A 23,773-nucleotide genomic window follows, 5' to 3' on the forward strand; every position below is an offset into this window, starting at 1 on the left:
GTTATTCGTTTTTCAACGTAAAATAATGATAAGGGACTTATGGTAGCATTAAGGCGTAAGTATGGATCGGTGATCTATAGTGATAGCTTTTAACTGTTTAATGATAGATCATACAATAACAGAAAATATGATTCGGTAATAACATGGAGTAAAGGATAGGTTAATAACAGATAAGTACTTACTAGCTACTTGTATCTAGATTGCCTTGTGATTATCTGCTTGAAACTACACGCTTGTGATCGATGGCTAAATTTTTGTGATTTGCCTGAAAATTGAATGTTATAATTTAATTTATTTATTTTTTTCATTCTTATTGTTATAATTTTTATACAGTAAAGTAAAATCTATATTTAAGCAAAAGTCTATTATGAAATTAAATTTATGTTTATTCTAACATTAAACAAAACTACTCTAAGTATGAAAAAACAATATAAAACAAGTAAGTTTGAGAAAATAGTATCTAATAGTTTACTTGCTAAGATAGAATAAATAATTAGCATAATTTATTGTATTGATACGATACTAATCTAGTTTTATTGGTTTCATTTTTTTGTGTGACACTGGGGAGATGGAGGTGCTAAACATCATACTACTGTGGATGTACGTGTTGCTGCATGCTAATGAAATATTCCCCGCTATGTTAAGGTTTGTTGCATTAAAATAACCAGTTTACCGTGGATTGTGTTTTTAAGAATTTATTGATTTTTTCAGTACTTGAGTGCAGGTCATTTTATGACATAAGCAATGATTATACCGCTGATTCAGCTTCAATCTCTGTTCAGGTACATAAAAACTTTAATTTGAGTTGACTTTTATGAGGGGCTTTTACGGGTCATCGGATGTCTAATTAGCCAGAAATAGCTTGAGTTAAATGGAATGTCATTTGACCCGTCACAAACTTGTTAAATAAATTGACTGCTATCCCAAATGCTATTACTATTACTATTATTAATAATAACATGGACTTATCGTAGCAGCTTATAAGTGGTAATAGCTTCTAATAGGCTAATGACAGACGTAATTATTGACTAGCGATCTATGGTAATAGCTTTTAAGTGTTGGATTCTTGTTCGTGACATCAGAATAGTAAAAATTATAGGTTAATGATCTTACCTCCTTGTGTTTTGCCAGAAAATTGAATATTATAAACTACTCAAGTATTGTGTATATATATAGTGATGTTCATTATAGAACAACGAGTTTATGCGTGAATGAAAAAGCAAACTAAATCGTTTAATTTTTTAATTAGTGATTTATATATTTTCAAAGTTTTTTTACCTCATACATTCAAACATGTATGTTATATATATTTGTAATCATTAAACTGGTTTGTTTCATTTAACAATTTTTTGCAAGTTAGTTTAGTGATTTTTTTGATGTATATAACATGTGTGTGTTTGTATCTAAGACGTATAAATTCAGATGAAAATATGCATTAATAATGAAAAATTAAACAATTAAGTTTTTTTTTTTGTTCTCGCAATAAATTAGCTTTCTATAGTAAACCTCTTACTTTTTATATACAGTAACATCCATTTTTTTGCTCTCATTATTTTTTTTGTTCACTCTTGTCATTATAATTCTTATATGCAGTTAAGTAAAAATCTATATTTAAGCAAAAGTCTATTTTGAAATTAAAATTATGTTTGTTTTAACATTAAACAAAACTAGTTTAAGTCTGTAAAAACAATATAAAACATGTAAGTTTGAGAAAACAGTTCCTAATTGTTTACTTGCTAAGCTAGAATAATTAATTAGCAGAATTTATTGTATTAATACGACATTAATCCAGTTTAATTGGTTTCAATTTTGGGGAGTGAACGCATCGGAGATGGAGGTGCTAAACATCATAACTGATGCTCTGAGTCATACTACCGTGGATGTATGTGTTGCTGCTTGCATTATTTCGAAATATTATCCGCTTGGTTAAGGTTTGTTGTTTTGAAATAATCAGCTTATTGTGGATATTGTTTCTACGAGTTTATTGACTTTTTCAGTATTTCAGTGCAGGTCAATTTATGACAGAAGCTGTTATTTTAAAGATTTTACTGCTGATTCAGCTTCAGTCTTTGTTCAGGTATATCATAACTTTAATTTGAGTTGACTTTTATGAGGGGTTTTACAGGCCATCAGATGTTTAATCAGCCAGAAATAACTCGAGTTAACTAGAATGCAGTTTGACCCGTAACAGACTTGTTAAATAAACTACCTCATATCCCAAATGCCCTTGTACTTTCATCGTGACAAGTACAAATGATTATAAAAAGACCCACACAGAATTTGTATTAGTTTCCCAAAACTACCTCAATTTGCAAAAACTTTTTCAGATTACTTCTGCAAATTGTAATCATGTTTTAGTATTTCCAAAATATCCTTCAGCAACAAGAACTTTCATCTGTATGTTGGAATTTAATTTGCAAGATCAACTTCACATCTAGATTGCCTTGTGATATTGTGCTTAAACTATATGCTTGTGATCGATGGCCGACAGATAAAAAGTTGTGTTATGCTTGAAAATTGAATATTTTTTAAACTAGTTAAATGCTGTATATATCGCGAGGTTCATTTTATAACACTGAGTTTATGTGAGAACGAAAAAGCAAACTAGATCGTTTAATTTTAAATTAGTGGTTTATATTCTTTTCAAAGTGTTTTTACTTCATACATGCAAATGCGTATGTTATATATATTTATAATCATTAAATTGGTTTGTTTCATTTAACAAATTTTTGCAAGTCAGTTTAATGGTTTTTTTTATGTATATAACATGTGTGTTTGTATCTAAGATGTATAAATTCAAAAGAAAAATATGAATTATTATTGAAAATTAAACAATTTTGAATTTTTTTGTTCCCGTCATAACTTAGTGCTCTATAGTAAACCTCTTGTTATGTATACACACACACATATATATATACAGTAACATCCATTGTTTTCCTTAAATTATTTTTTTTCATTCATATTTGTTATATTTTCTATAAACAGTTTAGAAAATCTATATTTAAACCAAAGTTTTCTATGAAAGTATATTCATGTTTACTTTAACATAAAGCAAAACTAGTTGAATTTGAAAAGAACAATATAAAACATGTAATGTTTGAGTAAACCGTTCCAAGAATTTTACCTGTTAACACAGAATAATTAATTTGCATAATTTATTGTATTGATACGATATTAATCCATTTTCATTGGTGTCATATTTGGGGTGTGACACATCGGAGATGGAGGTGCTAAACGTCGTAACTGATGCTCTGAGTCATACTGCTGTGGATGTATCTCGCGCTCGGTTTAGGTTTGCTGTTTTGAAATAATCAGTTTACCATGGATAGTGTTTTTTTAATTTTTTTTTGACTTTTTCAGTATTTGAGTGCAGGTCATTTTATGACAGAAGCAGTTATTTTACCTCTGATTCAGCTTCACCTTCTTTACAGGTACCTCATAAATTTAATTTGAGTATTTGGGTTGACTGTTATGTGAGGGATTTTACGGGTTATTAGATGTGTAATCAGCAAGAAATTACTCGAGTTAACTAGAATGTGTTTTGACTCGTAACAACCTTGTTAATTTCATTCTTGCCTCAGTATGAACAGGGTCGGGCGAGTTGGGTAACGGGTCAGGTTGTGTCAGTCTTGCAATTTTACTTGGGCACAATTTCATTCATTTGGTGCCTTCTTTATAGGCCCAATTGTCATTGCTATTTAATAGGTCATTCCAATCATTTTTTTAACCTGGTGCAAGTTATCCCACTTCAATCCCTTAGCATACTCATAATAAGCCCATAGGTAACGCGTCTTTAACAAATGTCCAAATGTTTCTTTACTTGGATCAATGCACCAACAAAGTCAACACCCACCAACCAGCAGCTTTGACCCAATAAAAGTCAAGTTTGACAACCTTCCAAACTGATCCGATTCTTTACCATGTCCAGATTTTCCAAAAAGACCAAATTACCCTTTTAGTAAAAAATCTGTAGATATTAAACTAGTTTCAACCCAATGCAAATCATGAATAAACTTGACTGCAGCAAATGTGGTGATAAACAACTCATAAACTTTAGAAACCTCCAACAAATGATATGATATGGCTTTATTGCTGCTTTCATCCTATTGCAGTACCATAGTTCATATCTGAGTTATGTAATTTGAGCCAATCTAGAACATTATTTCTTGTTGCAAATAGAAGATGAAGTTGAAAATTCTTGTTACAAATACCTTTATATGTGTTTTTAATATCTTCGTATTTGTAATCATATCATTTTTCCCATTCTTGCAGGTTCAGAGTAACGCATTATCGCTCTACTTAAAACACCTTCTGGCGACACCGATCAAACAGAACCACTCGATTCGTCCTGATTCGTGTGATCAGGTAACTAAATCGAACAACACCTTGGTATGATTTAGTTTGTTCTCAAATCGCTTATAAACTGGCGGTTCAGTTTAATTTCAAACCAGTTTCTGGATTGGATAGGGTCGGTTTCGGTTTATTCTATGAAAGTTAAACACAGGTTACGGGTCAAAGAGGTTAAAACTCACCCATGAAATGGTCAAGTGTTTACAATCTCCTAATTTGCATTGGATCATTGTCTTAATGAGTGGTCCGTCCGCCCTAATATTTAAGAACTTTTAGTCGAGCATTTTTAGGTTTGTTTATTAACTTTATATATATTAATTATTTTCTATCAGTAACTATATATTTTTGAATAAAAATAATTACTCCAGGCAATCTTTGAAGTGAATGAGGAATGATTATACTATATATATACTTGAAAATATCTGTATGACCGTTGACTCGAAAAGTATATTGTTTTGACTGCAAAAGTCAAAATTTACCTTTTCTTCAAAAGTGTATATTTTGTAATAAGATAACCAAACTTTGTTTACCAAACATCTTTTACTCTTTTTACTAGCGAGTCAAAATGGGTTCGGGTTTAAAAGGGTTCAAGCAGTCATTTTATAATGTTGAAAGTCTTCTTTATAAAAAGAACAAGTTTACATGGTAATATATAAATTGTTCATTGTATGTTTCAATTCTTTCTCTTTTTTCATTTTTGTGATATATTCTCATTTTTTTAACAACTGTTTGCCCTGCTTTTGGGAAGTTCAACCATTTTTTAAGACGGCCCCGTCTTGATCCCAACCAAAATAATTATTCTTAAATCTGTCAGTTCTAACCCGAATGTTTTAACCCGTTACCCCTCCCAACCTGGCTCGTCCATTTCGCCAGATATACCAAGTTTAAGTGATATTTTTACCCACATATCGACTCGTAACTCGTTACCTGACCCGCTCAACCTGCATATTTGCTAGTTCAGTATATTTCATCCCATTACCTAAGTATTTCTTTGCAATTGGTTTATACCATTATTATAAATTTTCATCATTTTGTTATTTTCGTGTTTTCTAATTTTCCCATTCTTGCATGTTCAGGGCAATCGACGGGACCTGCTTCTAATTCTCCATTATTGAATTTTGAAGCTCTCACTTGAACATAGATGGTCACTTTCACGTTGATGCTCCAAAAGGTACGTTTTACGAGGTACTGATAACCGGAATAACTGGTTTCGGGTGTAACCGAACTGGTTAACCGGTAAAAAACCCAATTTAAAAAAATAATAGTAAAAAAAATAATAATAACCAGTTCGGTTAACCGGATTGTAACCGGTTTCGGAGATCAATAATATAAACGGGTATCTAACCGGCGGTTAGAAATGGGTATAAACCGGTTAGTGGTGGATCGGTTGCTAACCGGTTAGGATTTCGGTTTGGAACCGGTTAACCGGGTTGGCTGTGCACGGTGCACCTCTACGTATATGCTCCTGAAAGTTTATTGGGCTTATATGTTCATGCATGATGGGCCAGTTAGTATCAATAAATCACTAATAACTTACAAATAAACTCATGTAAACGAATGAAGTTTAATAAACAAAACATAAAAGAGCGTATATAACCAAACATAAGCAAATGAACATAAACCAACAAGCATGACATATATTCACTTTTTTTCATTTAATTAACTGAACAAAATTTTTTACTCGCGTTCGTTCGTTAAACAAACAAATATTAACAAACTTTCTATCCTTCAGTTTTATACTGCTAAATAAGCATTATGATATTCTTCTCCAAAAGAATCAAAATGATAAAACCAAAAACCAGATAAACATAAACCAACTGTACCCTTCTTAATATACAGAATGTAAGCCTAAAATGACGTTTTCGGGTTCAAGAAAACCTGTTTCCGAAATCCAAATGGAACTTAGAACAGCTAAGAAAACTGTTTTCGTTTCCTATGACCGAATCCATAAATACAGTAAAATTAATAACTTGATCAACCAAAAACGAAAGCCGGAAACCAGTTACATAACTAATGACCACTATCATAAACTGCAGATACATACAAACATATGCCATACCTTTAGTTCTTCCCCAAGTGGTCAAAGTTCAATGTGATCTAGAAGAAGAAACAAATCTAAGCCGATCGGCGGTGTATGGCCCACGGTCATGTCGTTGGCGGAGTTTCCGGTATGTTTGCCATGTGTGTCATCAAGCCCATTGATATGATCAAGGTCTGTTTATATTGTTACCTAGTGTACTATACGCATTTTAAGTTGTTGATATGAGTTTAGATCTGTTGTTAGGTGTAGATCGGACTCTCGTAGGCGTAATTATTTGATTATATGAGCTAATTACTGATACAAGCTTGCTACTTGTGTGATGTGTCATTTAGCTTATGATATGATCTAGGTGTGTTTATCCAGTGTATTATATGCATTTCGAGTGTTTAACTTGTTATTATGATTTTAGATCTGTTGTTAAGTGTAGATCGGACTCTCGTAGGTGTAGTTATTTGATTATATGGGCTCATTATGCAGGTGTTGGATCTTACATTAGGTTTTCATTTGTTATGTATATACGGTGTGATGTTGACTTCTGAGTAATAGAATTATCTCATCCAGTGTGCTTATTACATGTGTCATCCAGCTGATTGATATTGTCAAGCTGTGTTTATCTTATTATGTAGTGTAGTATAGGCATTTTAAATTGTTGATATGAGTTTAGATCTGCTGTTAGGTGTAGACCGGACTCTCGTAGGTGTAATTAATCGATATTTTGAGCTCATTTGTTGCAGGTGTTAGATCTTATGTTAGGTTTTCATTCGTTATGTAGTAATATATTCATTTCAAGCTCTTAGTAGGATTTTAGATCTGTTCTTAAGATGTAGATCAGACTCTCGTTGGTGCAATTTTAAGCTCATTCGTGAAAGAAACTTGCAGGTGTTAGATCTTCATCTTATATCAGGTTTTGTTCCTTATGTATATACTCTGCAATTTTGACTTCCGAGTAATAGAATTACCGTGCTTGCCACACGTGTCATCCAGCTTTTTGATATGATCAAGGTGTGTTTATGTAATGTGATGTATGCATTTGAAGTTCTTAATATGATTATAGATGTGTTCATGTTGTCTGATGTAGATCGGACTCTTGTAGGTGTAGTTCTTCAAATATTTGAGCTCATTCATGATGAGAAACTTGTAGGTGTTAGATTATGCTTCATGATGAGAAACTTTAGATCAGACTCTTGTAGGTTTATTGTTTGATTTTTTTTGAGCTTGTTAGTGATAGAAACTTGCAGATGTTTGATCTTGTGTATTATAATTTGATTGATAGAAACTTGATCATATCAATCGGATGGATAACACATGTGTTATCCATCCGATTGATATGATCAAGTTGTGTTTATCTAGTGTAATTTATACATTTTAAGTTAATATGATTATAGATGTGTTGTTAGGCGTAGATCAGACTCTCGTAGGTGTATCTATTCGATATTTTTAGTTCATTATGCATGTGCTAGATCTTACATTAGGTTTTCATTTCTTATGTATATACTGTGTAATTTTGACCTCCGAGTAATAGTAATAGAATTATCATCTAGTGTGCTTGCTACGTGTGTTATCCAGCTCATTGATATGATCGAGGTGTGTTTATCTAGCGTAATTTATGCATTATTAACTGTTTAATGTTATTTTAGATCTGTTGTTAGGTGTAGATCGGTCTCTTGCAGGTGTAATTATTTGATTTTTTCAGCTCATAGTTAGTGTTAGAAATTTGTAGGTGCTAGATCTTATGTTAGGTTTACAATTTTACATTCTCTATGTATATACTCTGTAGTTTTGACTTCTGTGTGCTTGCTACATGTGCCATTCAGCTTGTTGACATGATCAAGGTGTGTTTATACTTTATACAGTGTAGTGTATGGATTATTAGTTTTTAACTTGTTAATATGATTTTAGATCTGTTGTTAGATGTAGATCGGACTCTTGTAGGTGTAACTTGAGTATTTTAGCTCATTTGTGATAGAAACTTGCAGATGTTAGATTATCCTTCACGCATGTGTTGGTTAGCCCGTTGATATGATCAATGTGTGTTTATGTAGTAATAATATATGCATTTTAAGTTCTTATTATGATTTTAGATCTGTTGTTAGGTGTAGATTGGACTCTTGTAGGTGTAATTATTTGTTTTTTTGAGCTCATTAGTGGTAGAAACTTGCAGGTGTTAGATCTTCATCTTATATTAGGTTTTCATTTACTCATAGTTATCAAATGCGCTAAGCGCTCAAAAGCGTTGAGGCTGGGTCTAGCGCAAAAAAAGCGCCCGATTTAAAAAAAAGCGCACATTAAAAAAACAAAAATTTTAACTTAAATAGAACATCTTATGAAGAACACATACATTCATTTTTCAAATAGTTTATAAAACAACCAAAAACCAAAATTCAAAATCCAAAACATGAAGTATTACCAAGTACATCATAATAATCAGAAAAACCAAAAACCAAAACATAGAAAAACCAAAATGGTTTTTAATACGCATGGAACAGGTTTTTAAATGGAGTTTTAGGGACTCCTAAAGAATAGGAAATAATATTTAATATGCATGGGGAGGTTTGGGAAAAGATGACTGTGCTTTAAATGTCTGTGGCATGCAAATCGCAATTAATGCGCCTGACGCTTTAAATGCGCTTAAGCGCAAAAAGCGCTCGCTTTTAATAACTATGCATTTACTATGTATATAGTATAATAGTATATACTCTGTTAATTGACTTCAGAGTTCAGAGTGATAGAATTTTCATATGGCATCAAATTATTTACTTCTATATTTACTGGTGTCATTTTAAATAATATATGTGATATTGGGTTAAATTTGGGCTTTATTTTGATGCTAATGGGTTAAATGAGCAAATTTTGCAAAAAAAAAAAAAAAAAAGGTAAACGGTCACAGAGTTTGAAATTTACCCATGAAATGGTAAAAAAAAATACAGATATTAATTATGTTCTAATCAACCATTATATGTTTTAAATAAAAATAGTCACTCCAGGTAATCTTTGAAGTGTTTGAAATTGATTTGATTGCAATGATAAGTTTCTTTAAGAATTTTTTCAGAATGATTAGTGTTGATATACTTATATTATATATATACTTGAAAATGTCTGTTACTTTTTAGTCGAAAAGTATATTGTTTGATTGCAAAAAAGTTTACCTTTTTACCAGTGAGTCAGAATGGGTTCGGGTTTAAAAGGGTTCAAGCTGTCATGTTTTAATGTTGGAAGTCTTCTTTATTGGAAGAACAAGTTTACATGGTGATATATAAGCTATTCATAGTATGTTGTTTTGCTTACAATTTTTTTCGTTTGAAAATTTTCTCTTTGTTCTTTTTTGTGATCTATACCCATTTTCTAAAACGGCCCGTCTTGATCCAAACCAAAATAATCATTCTTAAACATGTCAGTTCTGACCCGAACATTTTGACCCGTTTCCCTGCCCAACCTGACTCGTCCATTTTGCCTGATATACTATGTAACTATGTTTAAGTGATATTTTTACCCAATCATTGACTTGCAACCCGACCTGCTCAACCTGCACATTTGCTAGTTCAATATATGTCATCCCATTACCTAATTATTTCTTTACAATTGGTTTATAGCATTATTATAATTTTTCATTATTGGTTAACGTTTTTCTCTATGCAACATCTCTTTGTTATTTTCGTGTTTTCTAATTTTTCCCATTCTTGCATGTTCAGGACAATCGACGGGACCTGCTTCTAATCCTCCATTATTGAATTTTGAAGCTCTCAGTTGAACATAAATGGTCAGTTTCACGTCGACGCTCCAAAAGGTAAGTTTTACTCATTATATTGGTATATTCTTGTTCTTTTTTTTTTGTAAAAAAAAAAAATCAATCTTCTCCAGTTTTCTAACTTATTTCTACAAGATAGTTTCACAAAGAAAGTCGGCCGTTTCTCTTTCGGGTTTTTGCCTCGTGTGGTGTTTTCCATTACCAGTATTAGAAACCCAATGTCGTCTCGTGGTGTTCTGCTCGGTGTTTCTGCTTGGTACAGTTTCTTCAAACCCGTAAGGTACAAATTTCTTACTTTTCTATGGTTGTGTATCCAAGTTTTATTGTATTCGCATCTGAACCGCCGAAGGTCAAGAATGGTTCGTACACAAGATTTCCAAGGTAGTTAATTTTAAAACTTGTGTACGAATCCCAACGGCGGTATTGGAGCCACTTTTGCGAATCTTTAAAACAATGATCAGTTTAACCGATTAAAGCAACTTACATTTACTTTGCCAAAACTTTTATTTGGCAAAAGGTTGCTACCTTTATATTTTTTGTATGAATTATTGTGTTGGTTGCAAATCAAGCCCTAGACCCGTGGTTGTGTTTATTTCTATGGTGGTTTGCATTTTTCGGTTTTATGGGATGTTGTATTTGTTGCTGTCTTATTTTTCGGCCCTAGACCCATGGTTGTGTTTATTTCTATGGTGGTTTGCATTTTTTGGTTTTATGGGATGTTGTATTTTTTGCTGTTTAATTTTTCGTGTTGTAATAGTTAGGTTATCTTTGTAAGTAATTTATGATCATTGTAATTATAAACAAACCAAGACAAGAACAAGATTTAAAAATGTCACGGAGAAAGTGATGTATCTTGACGCAAGTGCGAGTGGATTGAAAAATGTAGTTTTTAAATTGTCCCCTTGACCTGTTTGATGTTGCTAATTGGCTCTAGCAATTTCAAACATCATATGGCTTGATTTGCAACTTGTGGTTGTGTAGACTTAGGATTTAAAATATACATAAAACGATTAAGATATTTTAAAATGGTTTAAGAACTAAACAACACAATTTAAATTGCAAGGTATTAAAATTTTATTTAGGGTAAGGTTACTTTTAGTTAATTAAAAGTTAAAACAAGAGTTTTTGAAGAATAAACTAAATGAGACTTTAATTTATTTAAAATTCACATATAACTAAAAGAGTTTATTAATAAATAAAATGGTATGCTAAAATCACACTTATTGAAAATTGAGTATTAAAATAAAGCCTCTTAAGATAGATACCATAGCTTTACTTAAACCGGTAAAATATTAGACAAAATCATATGTGTATTTCATTATTCCGGCGTAGTATTAGTAGATTTGAATTGATACAAAATGAACCCTTAGGTATGTGTGCTTCAAACCCAAGTCACTTCGTCATTCGCTTTAAAAAATACTCTTTTAACCATAACATATTTCTTGCTCTCCGAGACGAATAGCAACAGGTACCTTGATTTCAATGGTTGTAACCCATGTATCCCAAACTAAAGTTATCTCCTTACCCGATTTGTACATGTAACATGTCTATCAACTTAGATTCCGATCTCGTTTCCACCGTGTTGTTTTCCAACATGCCTATATGTTTCCATAACTTCATGATTTCTTAACCGTAATCCTTTCCCACACGTTTCCACCGTGTCGTTTTCAAATTGATCTTAAGCCCAAAAGTAAAATAAAAGCATCTTTAAGTAAGGTTTAAATTCATGAAATTAGAGGGGCACCACTCACCAATTCCTCAAACTTGCTCACATGGTCTGCTTAAATGCAAACACTATCTCTTGAAATATTAACCCCTCTGAGACGCTTCTCCGATCTATTCCATCGGTGGATGCATACCTTGAATCCGGAGCCTGACTAGTCTTTCTTGTTTCAATATCTGACCCACCCAACCTGCAAAACATGAACCACTTCTTCCATCGATCTTTATAATCATCCATGAGCTCTTTTGCTTTGATTGGACACCTGAAGGTTAACACAACTTTTAAGCCACCAGCGTATCTAATCACCACCTGCTTAACTTTAAGGTGCATAGGTTCTTTACTTCTCCAATCAAAGAGACCTTCCATAATTGAAAGCAATACACTCCTTTGCTGGAAGAGAAATAGTCTTGCCCACAATAGTAACATTGTTCCCTGATGTTTCTTATTTCAAATTTGATGGTTTTCCATTCTGCTTTAAGACCACCTCCGAGAGGTATAAAATCTCCCACATCTCTTTATATATTAGCCTTCCTCGAAGTAATCTTAGTCGTCAGCCTGTCATAACTTGTTGATGGAACCATACACTTTTCAAGTCTCCCCACATTTACCTTCACTATCACCTTATCATTTCTATCGAACTTAAGATCTCCTGAAGAGACCTCACGTCTTCGGTTTTTACATATAAGATAAAAGCAAAGCGGTTACCGAATCCATCTCATTTCTTTGGTACAAAGCTGTTAACTAGCGACCCAAAACCTTCGTAGCAAGCATGTGTACCAACCATTTCAGCATATTTATGGTTCAATACCAAAGCCATATCTTCCACATCCTTCAAGTCTACTTTGACTCCAAACAAAGTACTTTTTTTCAAATAGATTCATGAAATTAGAGGGACACCACTCCCAAACTCCTCAAACTTGCTCACCTAGTCTGTTTAAATGCAAACACTATCTCTAGAAAGATTAATATCCCTCTTAGATGCTTCTGATCTATCCACCCCCTTCTTGAACATGCTGCAATTACAAACAAGGCATTCCACGGGGGTATATGCATACCTTGAATCCGGAGCCAAACTAGTCATTCTTGTTTTAGTATCTGACCCACCAAACATGTAAAATATGAACCACTTCTTCCATCGATCTTTAAAATTATCCATGAGCTCTTTCGCTTTAGCTGGACACCCGAAGGTTAACAAAACTTTCTAATTTCAAACTTGTTTGAAATTAGAGGGACACCACTCCCAAACTCCTCAAACTTGCTCACCTAGTCTGTTTAAATGCAAACACTATCTCTAGAAAGATTAATATCCCTCTTAGATGCTTCTGATCTATCCACCCCCTTCTTGAACATGCTGCAATTACAAACAAGGCATTCCACGGGGGTATATGCATACCTTGAATCCGGAGCCAAACTAGTCATTCTTGTTTTAGTATCTGACCCACCAAACATGTAAAATATGAACCACTTCTTCCATCGATCTTTAAAATTATCCATGAGCTCTTTCGCTTTAGCTGGACACCCGAAGGTTAACAAAACTTTCAAGCAACCCACCTATCTAATCAACGCCTGCTTCCATCTAAGTTTTCTATTGCATTCTTCAAGTTTTTTAAGGTGCATAGGTTCTTTACTTCCATAATTGAAAGCAATACACTCATTTGCTGGAAGAGAACGAGTTCTACCCACAATAGCAACGATGTTCTCTGATGTTTTATATTTTGAATTTGATGGTTTTCCATTCTGATTTAAGACCACCTCCGTTAAACTCTCCCACATCTCTTTATATATTAGCCTTTCTCGAAGTAATCTTAGTCGTTGGCCTGTCATACCCTATTGATGGAACCCTACTCTTTTCAAGTCTCGCCACATTTACCTTCACTCTCACATTATCAATTCTATAGAATTTAACTCTCATGAAGAGGCCTCACGTCCCCGTCTTTCACATGTCTGATAAAAGCGAAGCGGTTACCGAATCCATTGCGTTTCTTTGGTACAAAGGTGTTAACTAGCGACCCTAAATCTTCGTAGCAAGCATGTGTACCAACCATGTTAATTTGGCACATCGGAATTGAATAAGAATGTACAAGATCAAAAGAACTAATCTCTGATTATTATGATCAAAATGAAACTGATTACACAAAGTCTATGAACAAAGTGAATACAAAAGAAAGAAAATGAATGAATTTTAACTATCAGAATGAAAATCCCAAAATCTTTATAACCCTAATTTGGAGATAACCGCAACTAACAAACTGTCTTCTGAATTTTCACCTTTAGCCCCTGATCTTTCATCAACTTGATAGACACCTCAAACTTCATAAACTAACTTTTACTAATGTCAACTATAACCTCTGACTTTTGTTGACCATTATTAACTTGTAACACTTAATAAAAACTAGTAATTCTAATCTCATACCATAACAATCTCCACTTTACCAGAACTTCCAAAATTACCCTTGATCGCCAAGAACGTGCATATACTTCAAACAATGCACAGACTTTGGACCAGCCACACTTTTAGTAAGCATATCAGCTGCATTGTTCTTTGTATCAATGTACTCCACCGTGACCTCCTTAGAATTCAAGATTTCTCTCACCCAATGCAACTTTACACTAATGTGTTTTGACCTCTTATGAAAAACTTGATGCTTTTACAACTGTATAGCACCCAAGTTATCACATAACACAATAGTGTCACTTGAATCTAAACCCATCTCAGTAGCAAACATTTTCAACAATATAGACTCTTTCACAACTTCAGTTAAGGCTACAAACTCAGCCTATGTAGTTGTCAAAGCTACTGATCTTTGTAGTGTAGATCTCCAACTAACAGTTCCACCAAACACATGATAAACATATCTGGTTAATGATCTTCCTTTATCAAGGTCTTTAGCAAACACAATAGTGTCACTTGAATCTAAACCCATCTCAGCTGTAAACCTTTTCAACAATATAGACTCTTTCTTAGCTTCAGTTAAGGCTACAAACCCAACCTCTGTAGTTGACAAAGCTACTAATCTTTGTAGTGTAGATCTCCAACTAACAGTTCCATCAAACACTTGAAAAACATATCTGTATAATGATATTCCTTTATCAAGGTCTTAAGCAAAATCTGAATCAACAAAACCTTTTACCACTAGCTCATGCTCTTTGACTTTACCAAAAACTAAACCATGATTCCGTGTACCATTGAGATACCTTAAAATCCATTTTATACCTTCCTGATGCTGCTAAGCAGGATTGCTCAAATACCTACTCAAAATACTTACACCATACCCTATATTAGGCCTAGAGTAAATCATCAAGTACATAAGGCTACCAACAACATTTGAATTTAGTACATTTACCATATTATCCTTCTCCTTTTCAGTTGTAGAAAAATCCAAACTAGACTGTTTATTTCCATACCAAGTATCTTCTTTGCTTCACCCATATCTTTCATATCAAACTCAGCCCTCAACAATTACTTAGTCTCTTTGATTAACCCCTTATCTCTACAAGCTATCAGCATATCATCAACATATAATAACAAGTACAACAACTCCTTGTTATCATATTCCTTATAATACACACAAGTATCATAATCACTTCTTTTGAAACCATTTGAGACCATATAACTATCAAATCTCAAATACAGTCTAGGGGATTGCTTAAGGCAATATAATGATGTTTTAAGTAAACACGTCTTCATCAGCTTAACGCCTCATCATCACCGTTACACGATCATCGGTTATTTTCCTTTTTCCCATACCTTTCTTGCAGACAGTCTCCTTGCCTTTCTTCACAGTCCCAGTCTCTTTAGTCGTGACTTTAATCGCCTCAACCGTGATTTTTAGCATGTTTCCACGAATCGTCACGTACACTTCTTCAACAATAGCATCACAAACAATAGGTTCCATGATGTAAAGAAGATGGTTGTAGTGAAAGTAATGTTTATTACTTGAAGGTGTGTCTAATACATAAGCTACTACACCTATATATACACAACTAAACCCTAGCTAACAGCCCATAAAAGGCCCATGGGCTCTATCTAACCAAATGGGCTAAAACCCTAACTAAATACAATTAACACTCCTCCTCAAGTTGGAGCATAGATGTTAATCATGCCCAACTTGTTACAAATAAAATCTATCTGAGCTTTCCGGAGCGGTTTAGTTAGAATGTCTGCTAGCTGAAAATTTGTCTTCACATGAACTGGTTGAATGGAAGGAGGATCAATTTGTGTGCCTACTACCCGATCTCTGATAAGGTGGCAGTCGACCTCAATATGTTTTGTCCTCTCATGAAATACTTGATTCTTGGCTATGTGAATAGCTGACTGATTATCACAGTATAGCCTCATCAAGTCATTAGAAACAACCCCGAGCTCTCTGAGAAGACGACGAACCCATGTCATCTCTGATGTTACATCTGCCATGGCTCTATATTCTGATTCGGCACTCGACCGGGAGACCGTGTGTTGCTTCTTACTCTTCCATGATACAAGGTTTCCCCCAACAAACACACAATATCCGGTGGTAGATCGTCGAGAAATTGGACAACCTGCCCAATCTGCATCTGAGAACCCTGATATTCGACCATCTCCTTCTTCCGTGAAGGCACCTACACGACAATGACCCTGATCAGAGTATAATATGCCCAAGCCAGGTGAGGTCTTAAGATATCTTAAGACACGAAGGGCAGCATCCCAGTGACCGGTGTATGGTGTAGCCATAAATTGGCTCAGAGCACTGACAGTAAAGGAGATATCCGGTCGTGTGACGGTTAAATAATTAAGTTTACCAACCAGCCGTCTGTATCGCTCAGGATCTTTCATTGGATCTCCTTCCTTTGGGAGGAGTTTCTTTGTAGGAAGCATTGGTGTATCAACAGGTTTACAACCCAATAAGCCACATTCAGTTAACATATCAAGAACATACTTTCGTTGGGAGAGAAGTATTCCTTGTGGAGAGCGGGATACTTCTATGCCAAGGAAATACCTCAGTCGACCTAAGTCGCTTACCTGAAACTGAGACTGAAGAAACTGCTTGAGTTCGGAAATCCCGACCTCGTCATCACCTGTGATTATAATGTCATCCACATAAACAACTACGATAATCCTCTTCCCTTTCTGGTGTCTAAAGAAGACAGAGTGATCGTAGGCACTCCGCGTCATCCCAAACTGTCCCATAACACTAGAGAATCGACCAAACCATGCTCTGGGAGACTGTTTAAGACCATATAGAGAACGACGTAGTCTACAAACTTTCGAGGCCTCCTCCTCAACGACGAACCCTGGGGGCTGCTCCATATATACCTCCTCCTCAAGAACACCATTAAGAAAGGCGTTCTTGACATCAAGCTGGTGGAGCGGCCAATGATTAATGGCAGCAAGAGCGATGCAAATACGGACAGATGGCATTTTAGCAACCGGAGAGAAAGTTTCATCGTAATCAATGCCATATGCCTGAGAATACCCTTTTGCAACCAACCGAGCCTTTAAGCGGTGTAGGGAGCCATCCGGGTGTAGTTTAACCGTAAACACCCAACGACAACCAACAATACGCTTCCCTTTAGGAAGTGTTTCAAGATCCCATGTATGATTGGACTTTAGAGCCCCGATTTCATCTTCCATAGCCTGTCTCCATCCTGGGTGAGCGAGAGCGCTCGTCACATTTTTGGGAATCGGGTAGGAATCAAGGGTAGTGGTGTACGCATGAGATTCAGGAGATAGGTGGGTGTAGGCAACATAGTCCTGAATTGGGTAACGAGTACATGTCCGGGGTTCCTTGCGAAAGGAAATAGGTATATCGGGAAGTGGGGCACCAGGAGGATCATAAACAGGTGTGTCAGAGGTTGGTGGATCGGGTAACGATGTAGTAGTGAGAGGTGTGGATTGCTCAGATGTAGGCGGAGTATCGGAGGGTATTTCGGGGTCGTGGCCAGGTTGTGAATCAAGAGTCGCTGATGTTTGACCCCTATCCCGCCTAGCATATGTGAAAAGCAGTGGCGGAGATTCTGTCGGTGGGTCAGAATCAGTAGAGATTGGATCGGTAAAAGGAATTGACACAGGAATGGTGGGGATGAAGGGAGATGTGGGTATATCGAGGTCGGGAAACGGGTCAGAAACAGGAGTGGAACACTCGGGAAAGTAAGGAGACTCGTGAAAAGTGACATCGGCACTGGTAAAGTATCGGTGAAGTGATGGGCTATAGCATCGATACCCTTTTTGAACCCGTGAGTAACCAAGAAAGACACAACGAATGGCTCGAGGATCAAGTTTGATGGTTTTTGGACTATGGTCATGAACATAGGCGACGCAACCAAATACTTTAGGTGCGAGAGGAAATGGATCATCGTTGGGAAATAGTATAGAAAACGGTGTTTTACCATGAAGAACGGTTGAGGGCATGCGGTTAATCAGATATGTGGCAGTGAGAACGGCATCTCCCCAAAAACGATGAGGAACACGTGATTGGATCATGATTGTGCGAGCAACATCCAATATGTGACGATTTTTGCGTTCGGACACACCATTTTGTTGAGATGTATAAGCACACGATGATTCATGAATAATGCCGTTGGTTTTTAAGTATGAAGAAAAGTCGGTGGAAAAATATTCTTTAGCATTATCAGATCGTAAAGTCTTAATGGTGGTGTTAAATTGGTTTTGAACATAAGCATTAAATTCTCGAAATATGGAAAATACCTCACTACGAGATTTCAATAAATAAACCCAAGTAGTGCGAGAATAGTCATCAATAAAGGTAATAAAATATTCAAAACCCAACGTAGATTTCATAGGGCAAGGACCCCATACATCAGAATGCAACAGTTCAAAACAAGAACTGACTCGATTGGGCACCCTAGGGGGATAGGGACGCCTGGTATGTTTACCAAGTTGACACGACTCACAATGAAAATTAAAAGACGAAAGCGGTAAATCTGGTCGCATTTGCCTCAGAACTGCTGTAGAGGGATGACCTAACCGACAGTGAGCCTCCCTGACAGCGGAATCACATAAGTTTGCTACAGGATGCGAAAACGGGGATATACGATAGAGACCTCCTGATTCAAAACCAGTACCAATTACCCGATTTGTTCCTAGTTCATGAAAAACGCAGTGAGTTGGGTAAAAGGTCACAGAACAGTTGTTTTGTTTGGTAATCTGACTCACTGAACAAAGACTGGTAGGAAATTTAGGAACAAATAGGATAGAAGACAGTTTTAGGTTTTCCGAGTTACTGATGGATCCTATGCCGAGAACGGGACATGAAGATCCATCGGCAAGACGTACTGGTGCATGGGAAACATTTTGAAGACTAGAAAAAATACCCCGATTCCCAGTCATGTGATGTGTGGCTCCAGAATCAATCACCCATGATAAGTCAAGGCTAGAAGGTTTACCTGAATGTGCCGAGCTGGTTTGAGGATGAGGCAACTGGGAGGTAAGAAACCGTTGAATAAGATCATGCTCCTCTTTAGTAAATGTATACATGTATGTATTTTCGCCCATAGTGATACACGAAACTGAAAATTGACTGTGAACAGTAACAAGTGCGGGTGGAGGGCAGGAACAGATTCCGGCGTAAACAGTTACTCGTCGTGAACAGTTAATCCCGGCAGCGAACAGTAACTTTCCGGCAGCGAACAGTAACTTTCCGACAGTGAACAGAAATCCCGTCAGTGAACAGTGTTTTCCGGCATGAACAGTGTTTCCGGCAATGAACAGTACCGGTGAACAGTGAACAGTGTTCGTCAGTGAACAGTAGTTTCCCGGCAGTGAACAGTGTTTTCGGCGATGAACAGTACCGGTGAACAGTGACAGTGTTCGTCGTGTGAACAGTAGTTTCCCGGCGATGAACAGTACCGGTGAACAGTGCTCGCGTGAACAGTGCTCGGACAGAACAACAAGGCAGGAGCTTGTTTCAGATCTGAAGGCTGCTGGTGACGGCTGGTCAGACTCAGGTTCGGGTCAGATCGCGGCTAGGGTTTGGATCGAGAGCCGTAGCTCTGATACCATGTAAAGAAGATGGTTGTAGTGAAAGTAATGTTTATTACTTGAAGGTGTGTCTAATACATAAGCCACTACACCTATATATACACAACTAAACCCTAGCTAACAGCCCATAAAAGGCCCATGGGCTCTATCTAACCAAATGGGCTAAAACCCTAACTAAATACAATTAACACATGACAACTCTTATCATTTGAGGGTTTAGAGTTACGGTCCGTCTCCACAATGTAAGAATCTTCATGCATGGATTCGATCGGTTAGGTAACCACCAAAACGCCTTCACCCTTTTTCCCATTTTTGCATGTTAAGTGAAATCGACGGGACCTGCTTCTAATCCTCCATTATTGAATTTTGAAGCTCTCACTTGAACATAGATGGTCACTTTCACATTGATGCTCCAAAAGGTATGTTTTTACAAGGTACCGATAACCGGAATAACTGGTTTCGGGTATAACCGAATTGGTTAACTGGTAAAAAACCCGGTTTTTAAAATAATAGTAAAAAAATTAATAATAACCGGTTTGGTATTGTAACCGGTTTCGGAGATAAATAAATAAACCGGTTTCTAACCGGTGGTTAGAAACGGGTATAAACTGGTTAGTGGTGGATTGGTTACTAACCGGTTAGGATTTCGGGTTGGAACCAGTTAACCGGGTTGGCTGTGCACCTCTACTTATATGCTCCTGAAACTTTATTGGGCTTATGTATTCATGCATGATGGGCCTGTTAGTATCAATAAATCACTAATAACTTACAAATAAAGTCATGTAAACGAATGAAGTTTGATAAACAAAACATAAACGAACGTACATAACCAAACATAAGTGAATGAACATAAACCAACGAGCATGACATATATTCACTTTTTGTCATTTAATTAACTGAACAAAAACTTTTACTCATCGTTCGTTAAACAAACAAATATTAACAAACTTTCTATCAAACAGTTTCTATCAAACAGTTTGTTCACAAACTGTTTACCGAACGTTTTGGTCATTTACAAACCCATTGATAAGTAATAGAAAAGGTCATAGTTACAAGTTGGATTATATTATATACTTATATACTTCTGTTTTATACTACTAAATAAGCATTATGATATTCTTCTCCAAAAGAATCAAAATGATAAAACCAAATACCAGATAAACATAAACCAACTAAAATGACGTTTTCAGGTTCAAGAAAACCTGTTTCCGAAATCCAAATGGAACTTAGAACAGCTAAGAAAACTGTTTTCGTTTCCTATGACCGAATCCTTAAATACAATAAAATTAATAACTTGATCAACCAAAAACGAAAGGTGGAAAACTGTTACGTAACTAATGACTACTGTTTGAATTGGTATCAGTACTTATAAAATCAGTACTTAACAAAGAAGATGAAACAAGTAGCAAAACACACACAGCATTTATTTTTAAACATTTTCAGTATTTTTATCTTCTAATTAGGTGTTTTAACTAATCATATAGAATGTATCCTAAGGTTGTAATGTGATTTCTTATCAGGCCTTTGCACTTTAAGTTATATTCTTGTTTTTTTTTTAAATAATCAATCTTCTCTTTCGGTGAGGTAATGATGGTTCTAACTTATTTCTACAAGGTAGTTTCACAAAGGAAGTCGGCTGTTTCTCTTTCGGCCATGATCGCAAGGCCAGAAGCAGTTTCGGGTTTTTTCCTCGTGTGGTGTTTTGCGTTATCGGATTTAGAAACCCAATTGTTGTCTCGTGGTGTTTCAGCTTGGTACAGTTTCTACACACCCATAAGGTACAAATTTCTTACTTTTCTATGGTTGTGTATCCAAGTTTTATTGTATTCGCATCTGAACCGCCGAAGGTCAAGAATGGTTCGTACACAAGATTTCCAAGGTAGTTAATTTTAAAACATGTGTACGAATCCCAACGGTGGTATTGGAGCCACTTTTGCGAATCTTTAAAACGACTATTGGTTTAACCGATTAAAGCAATTTACATTTACTTTTGCCAAAACTTTTATTTGGCAAAAGGTTGCTATCTTTACATTTTTTTATGAATTGTTGTGTTGGTTGCGAATCGAGCCTAGACCCGTGGTTGTGTTTATTTTTATGGTTGTGTGCATTTTTTTTTTTGGTTTTATGGATGTATTTGTTGCTGTTTTATAATCCCCGTGTTGTAATAGTTAGGTTATCTTTGTAAGCAATTTATTATCATTGTAATTATAACCAAACCAAGACGAACAAGATTTAAGATGAAAACATGAAGATCAAGAAGCGGAGAAGAAGGTGATGGACATCTTGACGCAAGTGCGAGCGGATTGAAAAATGTAGTTCTTTAAATTGTCCCCTTGACCTGTTTGATATTGCTAATTGGCTCTAGCAATATCAAACATTATATGGCTTGATTTGCAACTTGTGGTTGTTTAGACTTAGGGCTTAAAATATACAAGTATAGTAAAACGATCAAAATATTTTAAAATGATTTAAGAACTAAACAACACAATTTAAACTGCGAGGTATTAAAATGTTATTTACTTCTAGTAAGGTATTAGTTAATTAAAAGTTAAAACAAGAGTTTTTGAAAGTATAAACTAAATGAGACTTTAATTTATTTAAAATCACACTTATTATTAAAACATGAGTTTATCAATATTAGCACTTATTGAATTTAGGGTGTTAAAATAAAGCGTCTTAAAATAGATACCATGGCTCTACTTAAACTACTGGTAAAATTCTAAACAAAATAATATGTATATTTTATTATTGCGTCGTAGTATTAGTACATTTAATTTGATACTGGTAGGTGTGCGTCAAACCCAAGTCACTTTGGCATTCCTTTCAAACCCAAGTAACTTCGTCTTTCACTTTCAAATAACACTTTTATTTCTTGCTCTCCTAGGCGAGTAGCAACACGTACCTTGATTTCGATGGTTGTAACCCATGTATCTAACCAAACTAAAGTTTTATCTCCTTACCCAATTTGTACTTGTAACATGTCTATCAACTTAGATTCCGATCTTGTTCCCACCGTGTCATTGTCCAACATGTCTATATGTTTCCATGTACAACCTCATGATTTCTTAACCAGAATCCTTTCGCACATGTGCGAATCTGTGTGACCAGCAACAACTACCTTAACCAAAGAGGAGTTACCGTTCTTATAACACGACCAACATTTAAAAAGTAAAGATATGTTGGTCGCTTTTAAATTCCCCACGTTAAGACCGCCACGTTTTTTTTAAGAACTATCTTCTTCCAAGAGACCTGACTAGTTTTCTCCTTTTCCTCGTGTCCATCCCATAAGAATATTCGTATTATGCTATCTAGTTGCTTTAACACCTGCACCTGATTAACGAGTGTTAGACAACCTCCAAAAGCAACACCTTCTGCTTTCTAGTTGGTTTATCTCGTTTCTGTCGTGTCGTTTTCCAACATGCCTATATGTTTCCTGGTACAACTTTATGATTTCTTAACCGGATTACTTTCCCACGTGTGCAAACTAGTGTGAACTGCAACAATATCCTTACCCAAAGTGAGGAGTTATCATTCTCATAACGAGACCACCATTTAGCGAGTAAATATGTGTTAGCCGCCTTTAAAGTCCCCACATTAAGACCATCATGCTTTATGTCAAGAACAAACTTTTTTCCAAGTAGCCCAACTCATTTGATCTTTTTCCTCATTTTCATCCCTGCTTTACCACCTTCACCGGAGCTTTTAAACATGGAGAAGCAATACGTACCCAAACTTTTCAAAACGATAAACAACTTAGACGACCTCCAAAAAAACAACACCTTTGCTTTCCATTTGCACATATTTGCTTCGAACGGTAGATCTAGTGCACAAATGGTATTTTAGTAGATTTACGGTTCAATACAGAAGCCATATCTTCCACCTCCTTCAAGTCTACTTTGACTTAAAACAAAGTACTCTTTTTCAAATTGAACTTAA

The 23,773-nt window shown here is 35.5% G+C and overlaps 1 long non-coding RNA gene and 1 pseudogene across 7 annotated transcripts in view; both read left to right on the forward strand.

Moving 5' to 3' along the window:
* Positions 1–23,773, forward strand: part of LOC143611434 (oxysterol-binding protein-related protein 1D-like) — a 71,534-nt pseudogene that overhangs the window by 42,759 nt on the left and 5,002 nt on the right. The window lies entirely within an intron of this gene.
* LOC143611428 (uncharacterized) lies at positions 425–22,412 on the forward strand. Of its 6 annotated transcripts, XR_013149767.1 has the most exons (6): positions 1,719–1,837; positions 3,228–3,292; positions 3,374–3,431; positions 4,273–4,365; positions 5,427–5,521; positions 21,456–22,412. It is a non-coding gene; the product is annotated as an uncharacterized LOC143611428 (long non-coding RNA). The 6 variants fall into 6 exon arrangements; XR_013149764.1 differs by lacking the exons at positions 1,719–1,837; positions 3,228–3,292; positions 3,374–3,431 and adding exons at positions 425–645; positions 725–782; XR_013149766.1 differs by lacking the exon at positions 1,719–1,837 and having other exon boundaries at positions 3,074–3,292.

This window comes from Bidens hawaiensis, unplaced genomic scaffold (genome assembly GCF_021521415.1).
Source record: "Bidens hawaiensis isolate Kalapana, Puna unplaced genomic scaffold, B.hawaiensis_p1.1 tig00031115_1, whole genome shotgun sequence".
Classification (NCBI taxonomy): Eukaryota; Viridiplantae; Streptophyta; class Magnoliopsida; order Asterales; family Asteraceae; genus Bidens; species Bidens hawaiensis.